General features: G+C 40.3%; 1 protein-coding gene and 1 non-coding gene across 2 annotated transcripts in view; one reads left to right on the top strand and one right to left on the bottom strand.

The window, feature by feature from the left end:
* CWC27 (CWC27 spliceosome associated cyclophilin) overlaps nucleotides 1–13,107 on the top strand; it is a 180,913-nt gene that overhangs the window by 72,473 nt on the left and 95,333 nt on the right. The window lies entirely within an intron of this gene.
* On the bottom strand, nucleotides 5,798–5,945 carry LOC132234042 (U4 spliceosomal RNA). The gene has a single exon (XR_009452855.1). It is a non-coding gene; the product is annotated as a U4 spliceosomal RNA (small nuclear RNA).

Below are 13,107 nucleotides of genomic sequence, written 5' to 3'. Positions count from 1 at the left end.
ATACAGATGATGTATTATAGAATTTACACCTGAAATATATAATTTTATTAACCAATGTCACCCCAACAAATTCAACAATAAATAAAATGAAAATCATGCAAAACTAAAAGAAACAAACTAAAAGGATAATAATAATTCTACTACATTGCAGTTTACCTAATATCAAAAATGATCATCTGTTTACATACTATAACTGTATTTGAGGAATAATATTTACCTTTTCTAAATGCTGGGGGAAATGTTAAATAAGTGTCCCTCTTTTTGTTTTAAAAAAAATTCATTGAAAATGATTTTTAAAAAAACCCTTAAAGGCAGCTTAATTATTGCCGAGCTATTAAAGTGAGGTAAAAATAATTACATAACTAATCTAATAAAAATAAAAAATGTATTGGAATTTTTTGAGAACTATCAAACCTATTTGTATGATTTCATTTGAATGCTAAACAAAAGATACAGAGTTAAAAAATCTTTGCTCATTTCAATTCTGGATTTATTGAACATTTACTAAGTATAAAGCAGTTAGATGCTCATTTAGTCTATATTTTATCAAAAACTTGAGCACATTTAATTTACCTTACTCATTTTTTTCCCTTTTCAGGTGAATGCCAACTCTTTTAGAAGCTAGTAAATATTTCAATTCAGTACTTGAAACCAGACTTTTCAAAAAAGTTTACAATTATTTCAGTGTAGAACATAGCCTATCAATATAATTTAGAGAGCATAGCCCAGTGGTCCGCAAACTGCGGCTCGCGAGCCACATGCGGCTCTTTGGCCCCTTGAGTGTGGCTCTTCCACAAAATACCATGTGTGGGCACGCATGTACAGTGTGATTGAAACTTCGTGGCCTATGCGCAGAAGTCGGTATTTTGTGGAAGAGCCACACTCAAGGGGCCAAAGAGCCGCATGTGACTTGTGAGCTGCAGTTTACCGACCACTGGCATAGCCTAATGGTGTAATTTTTAAAACTTGATATTGTTACCTAAATTACTTTTCTTATTTTCTGAAATAATATTTCACCAGTACTTATGCACAAGAGATACCCTTAGAGATGAAAACATAGAGTGCTTCAGTAATTTTGTTTCTGCTGCTAACTAATGCCTAGTATTAGTTCATGTTTATACGTGCTCAAGTGAATGCAGTGATCACAGTGACTAAAAACCTTTTAATTGCTTTAGATTGTGTAAGTGCTGAACAGCTAAACTCTCCAACACTAATGAAAATGAAATGAAGAGCTACTAATAAGATACATGCTAATTGCATTTATTAGATGTCTGAGAGCTTCTTGGGGGAAAGAGCAAAAGAGCCAAATGGAATTTCAGCATCTAGCTGCAGTGATTCAAGAAGTAAAACTCTTTTGGTTATTAAGTTGAAGTCTTGCATTTTCAAATAGAAAGAAAACTTAAAATTATAAATGATTTTAAATGAATTATCGTTCCTTTGAAAACTTCCAATCAGAACATTTTTAAACTGTATTTAAGAAAAAAATGACTTAAAATTATATGGGTTCTATTGCCCATCCTACAGGGCAATGAATTAATGAAGTTTCTGGCAAAGAAACCAGAGACTATGGTATCATGACATTGTTCCCTAACCCCTTTATACTGAAAGGCATTCATATGAAAGAAGACCTGGGTTATTTCTGTCCTCTCTGAGCTCCTAAGGGCAGAACCTGGATCAATGAGTGAAAGTTACTAGGAGGCAGCTTTGGGTTCCACAATAAGGAAAAACTTTCTGACAGGTAGGCCAGGCCCAAAATGGAAGGAGTACAAATATACTTCACTAAGAAGTACAAATGGTCAATAAATTAGTGGCCCTTGGCCTGAGGTGCTAAGAGAGTGGGCTTTTTATTTCTGACTAGAGGCCCAATGCATGAAATTCTTGCACTCAAAGGGGGTCCCTCAGCCTGGCCTTCAACCTCTCGCAGTCCGGGAGCCCTCAGGGGATGTCAGACTGATTGCTTAGGCCCGCTCCTCGGGAGTCAAACATCCTTAGCGCTGCCATGGAGGTGGGAGAGGCTCCTGCCACCGCCACTGCACTTGCCAGCCGTGAACCCAGCTTCTGGCTAAGCAGCACTCCTCCTGTGGGCGTCCACTGACCACCAGGGGGCAGCTCCTGCGTTGAGCATCTGCCCCCTGGTGGTCAGTGTGTCATAGTGACCGGTCAGTCAATTTGCATATTAGCCTTTTATTATATAGGATTATAAGAAATTAACTTTAAGCCTCCTTTTCTTTTTTTAAATTTAAATATATTTTTACTGATTTTAATAAGGAAGGGAGAGGGAAAGAGGGATAGATATACCAGTGATGAGAGAGAGTCACTAATCGGCTGCCTCCTACGCCCTCCCCCTCTGCCCCCCAACTCGGGATCAAGCCCACAACCCAGGCATGTGCCTGACTGGGAATCAAATCATGACTTCCTGGTTCATAGCTCGGTGCTCAACTATTGAGCCACACCAGCCGGGCAGGCTCCTTTCGACTTGAATGATAAACCCCTGCTTTTCTCTAAGGGAGCTGTGTAAAACTTCTAGATCTTTTTTCAACATATCATTAAGAACTTAATTTACTTAATATGTATTGAGTAGTCTCATATGCAAAATTTTAACATAATTTCTGCTTCCTTCTCCTGCCCCCATATTTCACTTTATACAATTTTTTTAAATGTTAATAGTGGTAAAATACAAATAACACAGAATGTATTATCCTAACCATTTTAATTATATATCAGTAGTATTAAGTATACTCATGTTGTACAACCAATCTCCAGAACTTTTTAATTTTGCAAATCTGAAACTTTACATCCTTTAAACAGCTCCCCATTTTCCCTTCTTTCCAAGCTCTAGGCAACCACTATTCTACTTTGTGTTTCTACAAATCGGACTAATCTAGATACCTTATATAAGGAGAATCATACAGTATTTTATTTATTTCACTTAGTATCATGTCTTAGGGTTCATCCATGTTATAGTGTGTGTCAAAGTTTCCTTCTTTTTTAAAACAAAATGATATTCCATCATATTTCTGGACCACATTTTGTTTATCCATTCATTCATCGATGGACACTTGGGTTGCTTCTGCCTTTAGCTGTTGTGAATAATGCTGTTATGAACAGGAGGGTACAAATATCTCTTTGAGATCCTGTTCAGTTCTTTGGGACAATTACCCACAAATGGGATTACTAGGCCATAAGGTAATTCTACTTTTTATTTTTTGAGGAACTGCCATACTGTTTTCCATAGAGCTGCACCATTTTACATTCCCACCAATAGTGCACAGGGTGCTGAGTTCTCTGCATCCTTGCTAACACTTGCTCTTTTCTGTTTGTTTGCTTATTTTGCTAGTAGCCATTTGAGTAGGTGTGAGGAGTACTAACATAATTTTGACTCTAGTGCCTTGTACAATACCCTACGCATAGCAGCTGATTTATAGGCCTTATGGTGGGAGATGTCCTACAACTTTATGTTATGTTTCATACAGTGTTTGCCTTATAAAGTTGATCTTGGATAAAGATTCTTAACGGAGTCAATGTTCTGTGCTTTAGGATAAAATAAAGACACAATTTAGAAATGGCCCTTCTTATGGCTGTTGCTCTATTAATATTCCAATTTTCCGCACCAATGCTGACTTTTATGTGCTATTCTCATAAATACCCATCACTGTCCTAGCTTAGGGTCATAAATTATCCATGGCTTTTGTAGTGTGTTTCTCTCTTTAATTCCAGCAACTTGTATAGCACTTGTGAAAGAGAAACTTACTGATTCCTCTATAAGAAAACTATGTAGTGTACCTAGGAATTAAGGTTGCGCTTTTTTTTGTTTTTTGTTTTTAAGAATCCTGTCAAAATAGAATCTAGTTTACTACATTTAGAGTTGTGGTGTTTAGTCTTTCTCTTCTCCTTTTCTCCCCTGCAGTGCCTACAGGCTGATATGAGATCACTGGTGCTCTGAGCCAAGTTTATAGTTAGTGTGGACATGTTTAAATTTTTGGTATCTTGACTAAATGCTTGGTAACTTTAATATTAATGGTCTAACAATTAGTAATTCTTGGCCTATGGAAAAGAGATTTATTGTTGTCATATTTGGAAAAAATGAACTGGGAATAAATAAGAAAGTAAGAGCAAATAGTTTTCACTCCTAAGTAGTTATGTTTTAAGTAGTTTTTTATTAGCAATGAGAGAAATCAACATTCTGAGACTTTGTGCTTGCAACTAGATAATATAGATCTTTCTCAGAACATGTTGGTGTAACTACAGGTGCTGTGTAGCTGTTTCACTTTGTCTAGTGTTGATATAGAGCAGGGCTCCCTTCTGTGTTTAAAATAAGGAGGTTTCAATTAATTTACTGCTTCTTTGAGAGCAATATAATAAATGTGTAAGGTATAATTATACTCTGTTATGAGCAAAAACCAAATGCTATGAGGCTCAAACAAGTAGAACACCTTTTAATCTTACAGAGATAAGTGTTTATTAAATAACTAGAGGCCTGGTGCATGAATTCATGCATGGGTGGGGTCCCTTGGGCTAGCCTGCAGGGATCGGGCCCCAGCTTGCACCCTCAGCCTCACAGCCCCACCTGGCACCTTGCCATGGCCTGGTGCTGCCCCCTCACCTGTTCCACCATCCCGCCTGCAGGGCAATTAATCAGGGCCGGGCCCCCTGCCCGGCTTCCTCAGTGCCTGCCGGGTGGCAACCTCACCCCCCACAGCCACCGCTGGTCACCATCTGCAGGGCGATCAGGCCCCCGCTCTCACCCACCTTGGCCTGGCACAGCCCACTCACCTGCTCCACCATCCTGCCACAGTCCCACTCTTGTCAGGGCCCATTGGGGCTGGCAGCGCCTCCACTGCCACCCACTGCCAGTACTGTGTTGCTGATGCCTGCCATGTTCCACGCCGCCCCCCGTTGGTCAGAACACATCATAGCGAGCAGTCAAACTCCCAGTAGAACAATTTGCATATTAGGCTTTTATTGTATAGGACTAGAGGCCTGCTGCACAAAATTCGTGCAAGAGTAGGCCTTCCTTCCCCCAGCTGCCAGCATTGGCTTCCCTCTGGCACCCGGGACCCGGGCTTCCCTTGTAGTCTGGCTTCGTCCAGAAGGTCATCCAGAAGAACGTCCAGTCTAATTAGCATATTATGCTTTTATTATAATAGATGACCAAGGCAAACCTGCACAGTGAGCAGTTAGGGATAACCTGGTAACACTACACCTACATAAATTATGCCCCACCATGACCATTTCACAAATAATATTTGGTTGAATACAAAAAGAAAGCTTCTTCAGGTTTGCCTTTTTACTTCATAGGACAAGACAGATGAGGGTATGGAAACATGAATAGCTATCAGATTGAACACATGGAAGTAACCTTTTTTATTCAGGCATTTTTTCTGACACTTTAGACACAGGCTTTTATAAAATATAACTCTTTCTTGATTTAATGCAGTAATGCTTTAGGCCTCCAAGGGATAAGCAAAGAAAGAAAATAGCTGTTTGTAAAAAAATCTATAATAGGGGCCGGTCAAACGTAAATTCAGCTATCAAAAGGAAGATTGGCTTAGGGGGAATTATTAATATCACTATCCTCTTTACTCCAAAAGCTTATAGATCATTCTTTTGGATGCAGATTTTGTGCTTTTTTTTTTTTTTTTTTTTTTAAGATGACTGCAATCTTCAACATTAAGGATTTTTTTAGCAGACACCTCACATTCTTGTAAAAACGAAAAAAGTGTCCTTTGGTGGACCAATCCCATCATTAGCACTCACCAAGTAAATCAGTACTTATGGACACAATTGATTTGCTCTAATTGTCTCAGTTTTTAAAATATTAAAATGTTTATGCTTTAATTAGAGCTTTTATAGGATGGATATATATATTGTTTACTTGTTTGTTTTAGCAATAACCATGCCTCGGATAAACCTCATTGGCTACGATACTGCCACTGCACAAAGCTTAGAATATATTTTCAAAAGTGAATGCAAATGCTTTTTCTAATTAGCAGAAACCTTATAAAGCATTTACTGTAGAACTGATATAGTTCATTTTTTAAAATTTTCTCAAAACTATGTATATTTTGAGAGCTGTTATACCACTTCCATGCTTATCTTAAAGAAATTTGGGGTATATATGAGAGGTTCCTAGATTTTAATCTGAACTTTTGATTGTTAAGTTCCAAAACGTTTTTGTTTTTTATTGGTAACACTTGGGATAAGAAATTTTTGAAGTTCTCTTATTGCTCTAGTTGCAAAAAGTAATCCTAGGGAAAATTTGGGGACTTGGATCATTCTAGAATATCATGTCCATTAGAAGAAAAGAAGATCGTGTTAAGTCGGTCGTAATTTTAAGGGATAGAAATTGAGTTCAAAATAAGCATTACAAGGAATATTTAGAGGCAATAGAATTGAATTATTCTTAGTTGTCTTTTCACAGCCTTTCTGTATAATAAATTCCACTTCTTATAATTCTGAATATCAAATCTGCATTAAGTTTTATTATTTCTGTAAATGATCTTCATAGAATAACACTATGTGAGGAGCCAGATGTTGCTAGCCCAGTTTGAAAATATAAGTATGTTGATAAAAATCTATAGGTGTGTAAAAGCCCATAAAGAATAGTGGTATTTTAGTAGCAGAGAGAAAAGTGTCAGTTGACAATGCATTTTCCAGTCTATTCACCCTGAGAAAGTACCAGATTAAAGATGTTGTAAGCTCTCGCTTGATTTAAGGTTTGAGTAAGTTAACAGCTGGGCGATGTATTGTTTTAAATAATAAAGTCTAGGCAGCACCATTTATTACCGGTTTAAATTTCAGTATTAAGTTCATTTATCACTGCCTAATAAAGACTGTACTTCCTTTTCACCACATTTACTCACTGACTGGTGTTCCACCATGATCCAAAAAATAGACAAAGACTGATGCTTATGTGTGGGCAGAATATGCTCAGTCAGGATTGTAACTGATGGCTACCAGGTTTCAGAAATCTAGTAATGCAGGCCTATAAAAGTACAACCCCTGACAAGGACCTACTGTTAGAAAGTTAAGAATCATATCCACAAAGGACCTGTTAGCAGCTTTTGGCACCCTGGAGAGTATATTAAGTGCATGTTCCATGTTAATACCCAATTTGTTGACTTTGAGAAAAGGAGTCAAGATAATACTCAATGTAGTTGCATAGATAAGATAGCATTACTAAAATACTGCAAGTCAAGGATTCATTCAAAATGGTCTTAAAAGTCAGGGGCAGGGGGAAGACTTAAAAATGGAGTCATTTAGTCAGGTCATATGTATCAAAAGTGGAAGAAACCCTGCATCAGGAGTTAGTGACAGATCTAAGTCTCATTGAAAACTCATTTGGGCCTCATTGTGTGTTCTTCTGGACTTGATAAATGATTATTGGAATTTTGATTGCACTTTACATCATTTCAGTGTCAGTTATACCTTAAGGGATAGTAAGGACTTTTACAAAAGTAAAATTTTCAGCTTATTAAAAGACATCATTTATAAAAGTAAAGAGGTGGCCACAGATTGGTAGAAAATATTTGTGACATGTACATTTGATAAAGACTTGTATCTAGAATCTTACCATTCAAAAATAAGAAAAATGTTTAAATGGGGAAGTGACTTGAATAGATATTTCACAGGAAGACAAATAGGTGGCCAATAAGCAAGTGTTTAGGGAAACATAAACCATTATAAGATAACACCTAGCAGACTAGCTAAATAAAAAATTTAAAAAAATCCGAGAAAACCTAATTTTAGCAAATATGTAAAAGCAATATATGATAAACAATTTGACCATTTTTATGAAGTTAAGCTTACATATACACTGGGACCCATCGTGCCTAGGTATTTTTCATGCTCAAGTATTTATCAAAGAGAAATGAAAGCACTTTTTCCACAAAAATACTTGTACATGCATGTTTATAATGGCTGTATTTATAACTAGAGGCTCAGTGCACGAAATTCGTGCACGGGGGCAGGCGGTCCCCTCAGCCCTGCCTGCACCCTCTCCAATCCGGGACCCCTCGGGGAATGTTCGACCACTGGTTTAGGCCTGATCCCGCAGAACATCCCTCTCACAGTCAGACATCCCTCTCTCAATCCGGGACCGCTGGCTCCTAACTGCTTACCTGCCTGCCTGCCTGATTGCCCCTAACCGCTTTCCCCTGCCAGCCTGATCATCCCTAACCACTCTCCCCTGCCTGCCTGATCGCCCCTAACCCCTCTGCCTGCCTGCCTGATCACCCCTAAATACTTCTGCCTGCCTGCCTGATGCCCCTAACTACTCCCCTGCTGGTCTGATCACCCCTAACCATCTCTGCCTCAGCCCCTGCCACCATGGTTTTGTTCGAAGGACATCCGGAAGACGTCCAGTCTATCCAGTCTAATTAGCATATTAACCTTTTATTAGTATAGATCAGTGATAGCGCACCTATGACACGTATGTCAGAGGTGACATGCGAACTCATTTTTTTGGTTGATTTTTCTTTGTTAAATGGCATTTAAATATATAAAATAAATATCAAAAATATAAGTCTTTGTTTTACTATGGTTGCAAATATCAAAAAATTTCTATATGTGACATGGCATCAGAGTTAAGTTAGGGTTTTTCAAAATGCTGACACGCCGAGCTCAAAAGGTTTGCCATCACTGGTATAGATAGCCAAAAACTAGAAGCAACCCAGTTTTTCATCAATAGGATAATGGGTAAACAAACTATATACAGGCTATCCCCAAATATATATACACTTTACATCATTTCAGTGTCAATTGTACCTTAAAGGGATAGTAAAGACTTTTACAAAAGTAAAATTTCAGCTTATTAAAAGACATCATTTATAAAAGTAAATAGGTAGTGATAGATTGGTAGAAAATAGCTGATAGCTGAATTTTGAAAATGAAATGTATATTAATAAACACTACCTTTATAATTATTCCAAGTGTGTGTATATATTTTTTGGGACATCCAATGTATCCATATTATACATAGAATAGTAGTCAGCAATAAAAAGAAACAACTACTAATACTATAGTACTTTCTGTGGGTCTTGAAAAACACTTTGTGCTGAGGGAAAGGAGCCTGACACCAAAGAGAACATACTGTCTGATTCCATTCAATATGAACTGTTAAAGCATGCAGACCTAATCTACAGTGATAGAAAACAGAACATTTTGTGGGCAGGGTGTGAGGAGGTGGCAGGCATGGCAGAGATGACGTACAAAGGAGTACAAGGAACTTTCTGAGATGATGGAAACATTCTAGGAGTTTGGGGTACACAGGTGTATACTTCTGTCAAAACTCATTGACACTTAAGATACACTTACATTGCATCTAAGTTACAGTGTATCTTAAAGAAAAGAAAGAAAAATTTTAAATATAGGAAGACCTGATTAGAATTCAGAGGGGAATGGCAAACATTACTAGGAAGTAGGCCTGTCGGGAATAGTAAAATTACTAGAGTGTTTTGAGCATATCGTTAAAAAGAAAATAGACCATTTATATAAAAGTTTGCCTAAGGAAAGTACTGTGTATACAAGCATTAAGAAGGCAACATTCTGGAAGTAGAATCAGATGATTTCTTATCTTTTTCTGCTAAGATCCTGTTATTATTATGAGCATTTATTATGTCCCAGGGACTGTACTGAGTCCTTTATGTTCATTTTCTTATTCTTAGTGAGACCTTTTCCAGAGAGTGTGAACATTTAAAATGTGATTGTTCATTTATTTTGACTTTTGAACTGTAATATCAGCATTTTGTTGATAAAGTAAAAATGTACAAATAATCCTATATAATAAAAGGCTAATATGCAAATAGACCAAATGGCAGAACAACCGGTCACAGTGATGTGCGCTGACCACCAGAGAGCATGCATGGAACATGGCAGGTGTGGGCCGCAGCGGGATGGTGGAGCAGGTGAGCGGGGGTGCCAGACCAAGGCGGGGTGCCAGTTGCTGTCATCGGGGCAAGCCTGTGTTGGTTACTGAAAATTCTTTGCTCCCACGTGTCACAGTCCTGCAGGCGTTCACACCTGCTGCCAGCGCTGGCCCCACTTGCACCTGCTGCTGGCACCAGAGCCACCGCTCACAACCACTGCTGATCAGCGGGTATGAGCAGCAGCTGCCAGCCCCAATCGCCCCTCAGGGCTTCTCCACCTCCCCCCTGCTCCTGGGAGGAGATTGGGGCCGGCAGCCGCCGCTTGCACCCGCTGCCAGGCACAGCCCCACTCGCACCCACTGCCAGTGCTGGAGCCACCGCTTATATCCACTGCCACCGTCAGCCCCACTCACACCTGCAGCCAGCGCCGGAGCCACCACTCGCACCTGCTGCCGGTGCCCAATGCTGGTCCCAATCTCTTTGGCGCCATCAGTGGGTGCAAGTGGCAGCTGCCTGCCCTGATCGCCCCTGAGGGCTTCTCCACCTCCCCCTGCTCCTGACGGGCGATCGGGGCAGCAGTTGCCACTCACGCCCGCTGACTACGCCAGCCCCGCTCGCACCTGCTGCTGACACCAGCCCCAATCACTCCACACCTTCAGTGGGTGCGAGCAGGGCCAGCACCATCAGCATGTGGGAACAGCGGGAGCGAGGCTGCCGAAAAACGGGACAGGGTCTGCAGCGGGAGGGTCCGGGCAGGGGCGCAGAGGATGGGCCAAGACCCACCTCTGTGCCTACTGCAACCTCGCGGCCCACAGTTCCTTTCAAGGTGCCCAAATTTGTGCACTGAGCCCCTAGTCTATAATAATAAAAGCGTAATATGCCATTAGACCAGACATCCTTCTGGACGACCTTCCAGACGAAGCCAGGGCTGCGAGGGAAGCCCACGTCCCATGTGCCTGGAAGAATTAGAATATTTAACATGATGACATGAGATCTTAAAATATATTTAAACCCTCAATGTGAATAAAATGCAGAAATCTTAGCATATGTAGTAAATAAAACATCAAAAATCTACATCTGTCTAACAAAGCTTTTGTCTACCTAGGCTGCTGAGCCAAGTCCTTTATAACCCATGAACTTCCCTACATGTGATTTCAAAGCACACCACCCTCTATGACAGATGTCATCAGGCTAGATTTTCACATTTTTCTAGGTGTTTTGAATATGTTTTATGATGGATAGCTGTTCAACACAGCTCATTGAGGTGTTTTGGTTTTTAATGTTGTTAATATAACAGCATTAATCTTTTCTGGTTTAAAATTTCCCATAAAAATTTTGGGTGGGCACTTAAAATATATAACAGTATGTTTTATTTTATTTAAAATGTTTTTTAATTTATTTTTTATTACATTCCACATACAGTATTATATTAGTTTTAATTATATACCTTACAACGTGATAATCCCAAGAAGTCTAGTACCCTTCTGACACCGTACATAGTTATTACAATGTTATTGACTGTATTTCCTGTGCTCTACTTTATATCCCTGTGACTTTTTTAATAGCTGGATATTTGTACTTCTTAATTTCTTTCACCTTTTTCACCCATTCCCCCTAAAATCCCTTCCATCTATCAACCACCAATTTGTTCTCTGTACCTATGAATTTTTTTTTGTTTTGTTGTTTGTTTACTTTTTTTTAGATTCCACATATAAGTGAAATCATATGATATTTGTTTTACTCTGTCAGACTTAGTTTACTTAGCATAATACTCTCTAGGTTCATCTATGTTGTTGTGAATGGTAAGATTTCATTATTTTTATGACTGAGTAATATATCCACTATGTATATAATAAAGAGGTAATATGCAATTGACCGTCACATCATCACAAACTGGCGGCACCCACAACAGGGGCGGGGCCGGCCACTCCACACGCCTGCCACCAGAGTCCCCTCAGCCCCGCCGGGGGCCTCAGGTCCTCCTGCACCCCTCACTGACTGACAGCTTGCCCAGGCTCCTCCAAGGAGCTGCCCATCCCTCTCTTCCTCTCTCCCTCGAAGCTGAGCCTGACTGTGGTGTCCAATAAACTGGAAGTTATAACTCATGTCGTTGAGAGTATCCTGCATTCCTCAGCTAGGGCTGGCCGCTCCGCACTCCTGCCACTGGAGTCCCCTCAGCCCCGCGGGGGGGCCTTGGGTCCTCCTGAACCCCCCAGTGACTGAGGCTCAGGCAAGTTGCGGATGGCAGTGGCCGCGGCCCAGGGCCAGCCCGAGGCACAGGCAAGCCTCGGATGGCGGCTGCCCAACCGCCCAGGGCCAGCCCGAGGCACAGGCAAGCCTCGGATGGCGGCTGCCCAACCGCCCAGGGCCAGCCCGAGGCACAGGCAAGCCTCAGATGACAGCTGCCCTGCCGCCCAGGCCAGCCAAGGCTTGTGCTGCTGGCAGTGGCAGCAGCAGACGTGTGATGGGGGCGTCGCCTTCCCCTGATTGCCAGGTTGCCTCCCGCCCCTGAAGGCTCCCGAACTGTGATAGGGGGCAGGCCAGGCTGAGGGACCGCCCCCCTCCAGTGCATGAATTTTCATGCACCAGGCCTCTATATTCATATCTTCTTTATCTATTCATCTATCAATGAACACTTAGGTTGCTTTCATATCTTGCCTATTGTAAATAATGCTTCAATGAACATAAGGATGCATCTATCTTCTCAAATTAGAGTTTTGTATGCATTCTAAAGATTTCATGGAATTTCTATCAAAATACCAATGACAGTTTTTACAGAATTAGAATCAATAATCATGAAAGTTAAATGAAACTACAAGAGACCCAGGACAGCTAAAGCAGTATTGAGAAAGAATAACAAAGTTGGGGGTATCACGCTACCTGATATCAAACTATACAAAAGGCTACAGTAATCAAAAGGAGATGGTACTGGCACAAAAACAGACCCATAGATCAATAGAACACAATAGAGAGCCCATACAGAAACCACAGCTATGTGGCCAACTAATCTTTGACAAAAGAGGCAAGAATGTATAGTGGGGTAAAGACAGTCTTTAATAAATGGTGTTGGAAAACTGAACAGATAGATACATGCAAAAAAGAAATGAAACTAGACCACTATCTTATACCTATAAACTCAAAATGGATTAAAGACTTAAATGTAAGTCCTGAAACCATATAACTCCTGGAAGTAAACCAGGCAGTAAACTATTTGATAGCACTCTTAGCAATATTTTTGGGG

This window comes from Myotis daubentonii, chromosome 4, assembly GCF_963259705.1.
Source record: "Myotis daubentonii chromosome 4, mMyoDau2.1, whole genome shotgun sequence".
Classification (NCBI taxonomy): Eukaryota; Metazoa; Chordata; class Mammalia; order Chiroptera; family Vespertilionidae; genus Myotis; species Myotis daubentonii.
The sequence above is the reverse complement of the archived record's forward strand: the minus strand, read 5'-3'. Positions and strand labels throughout refer to the sequence as shown.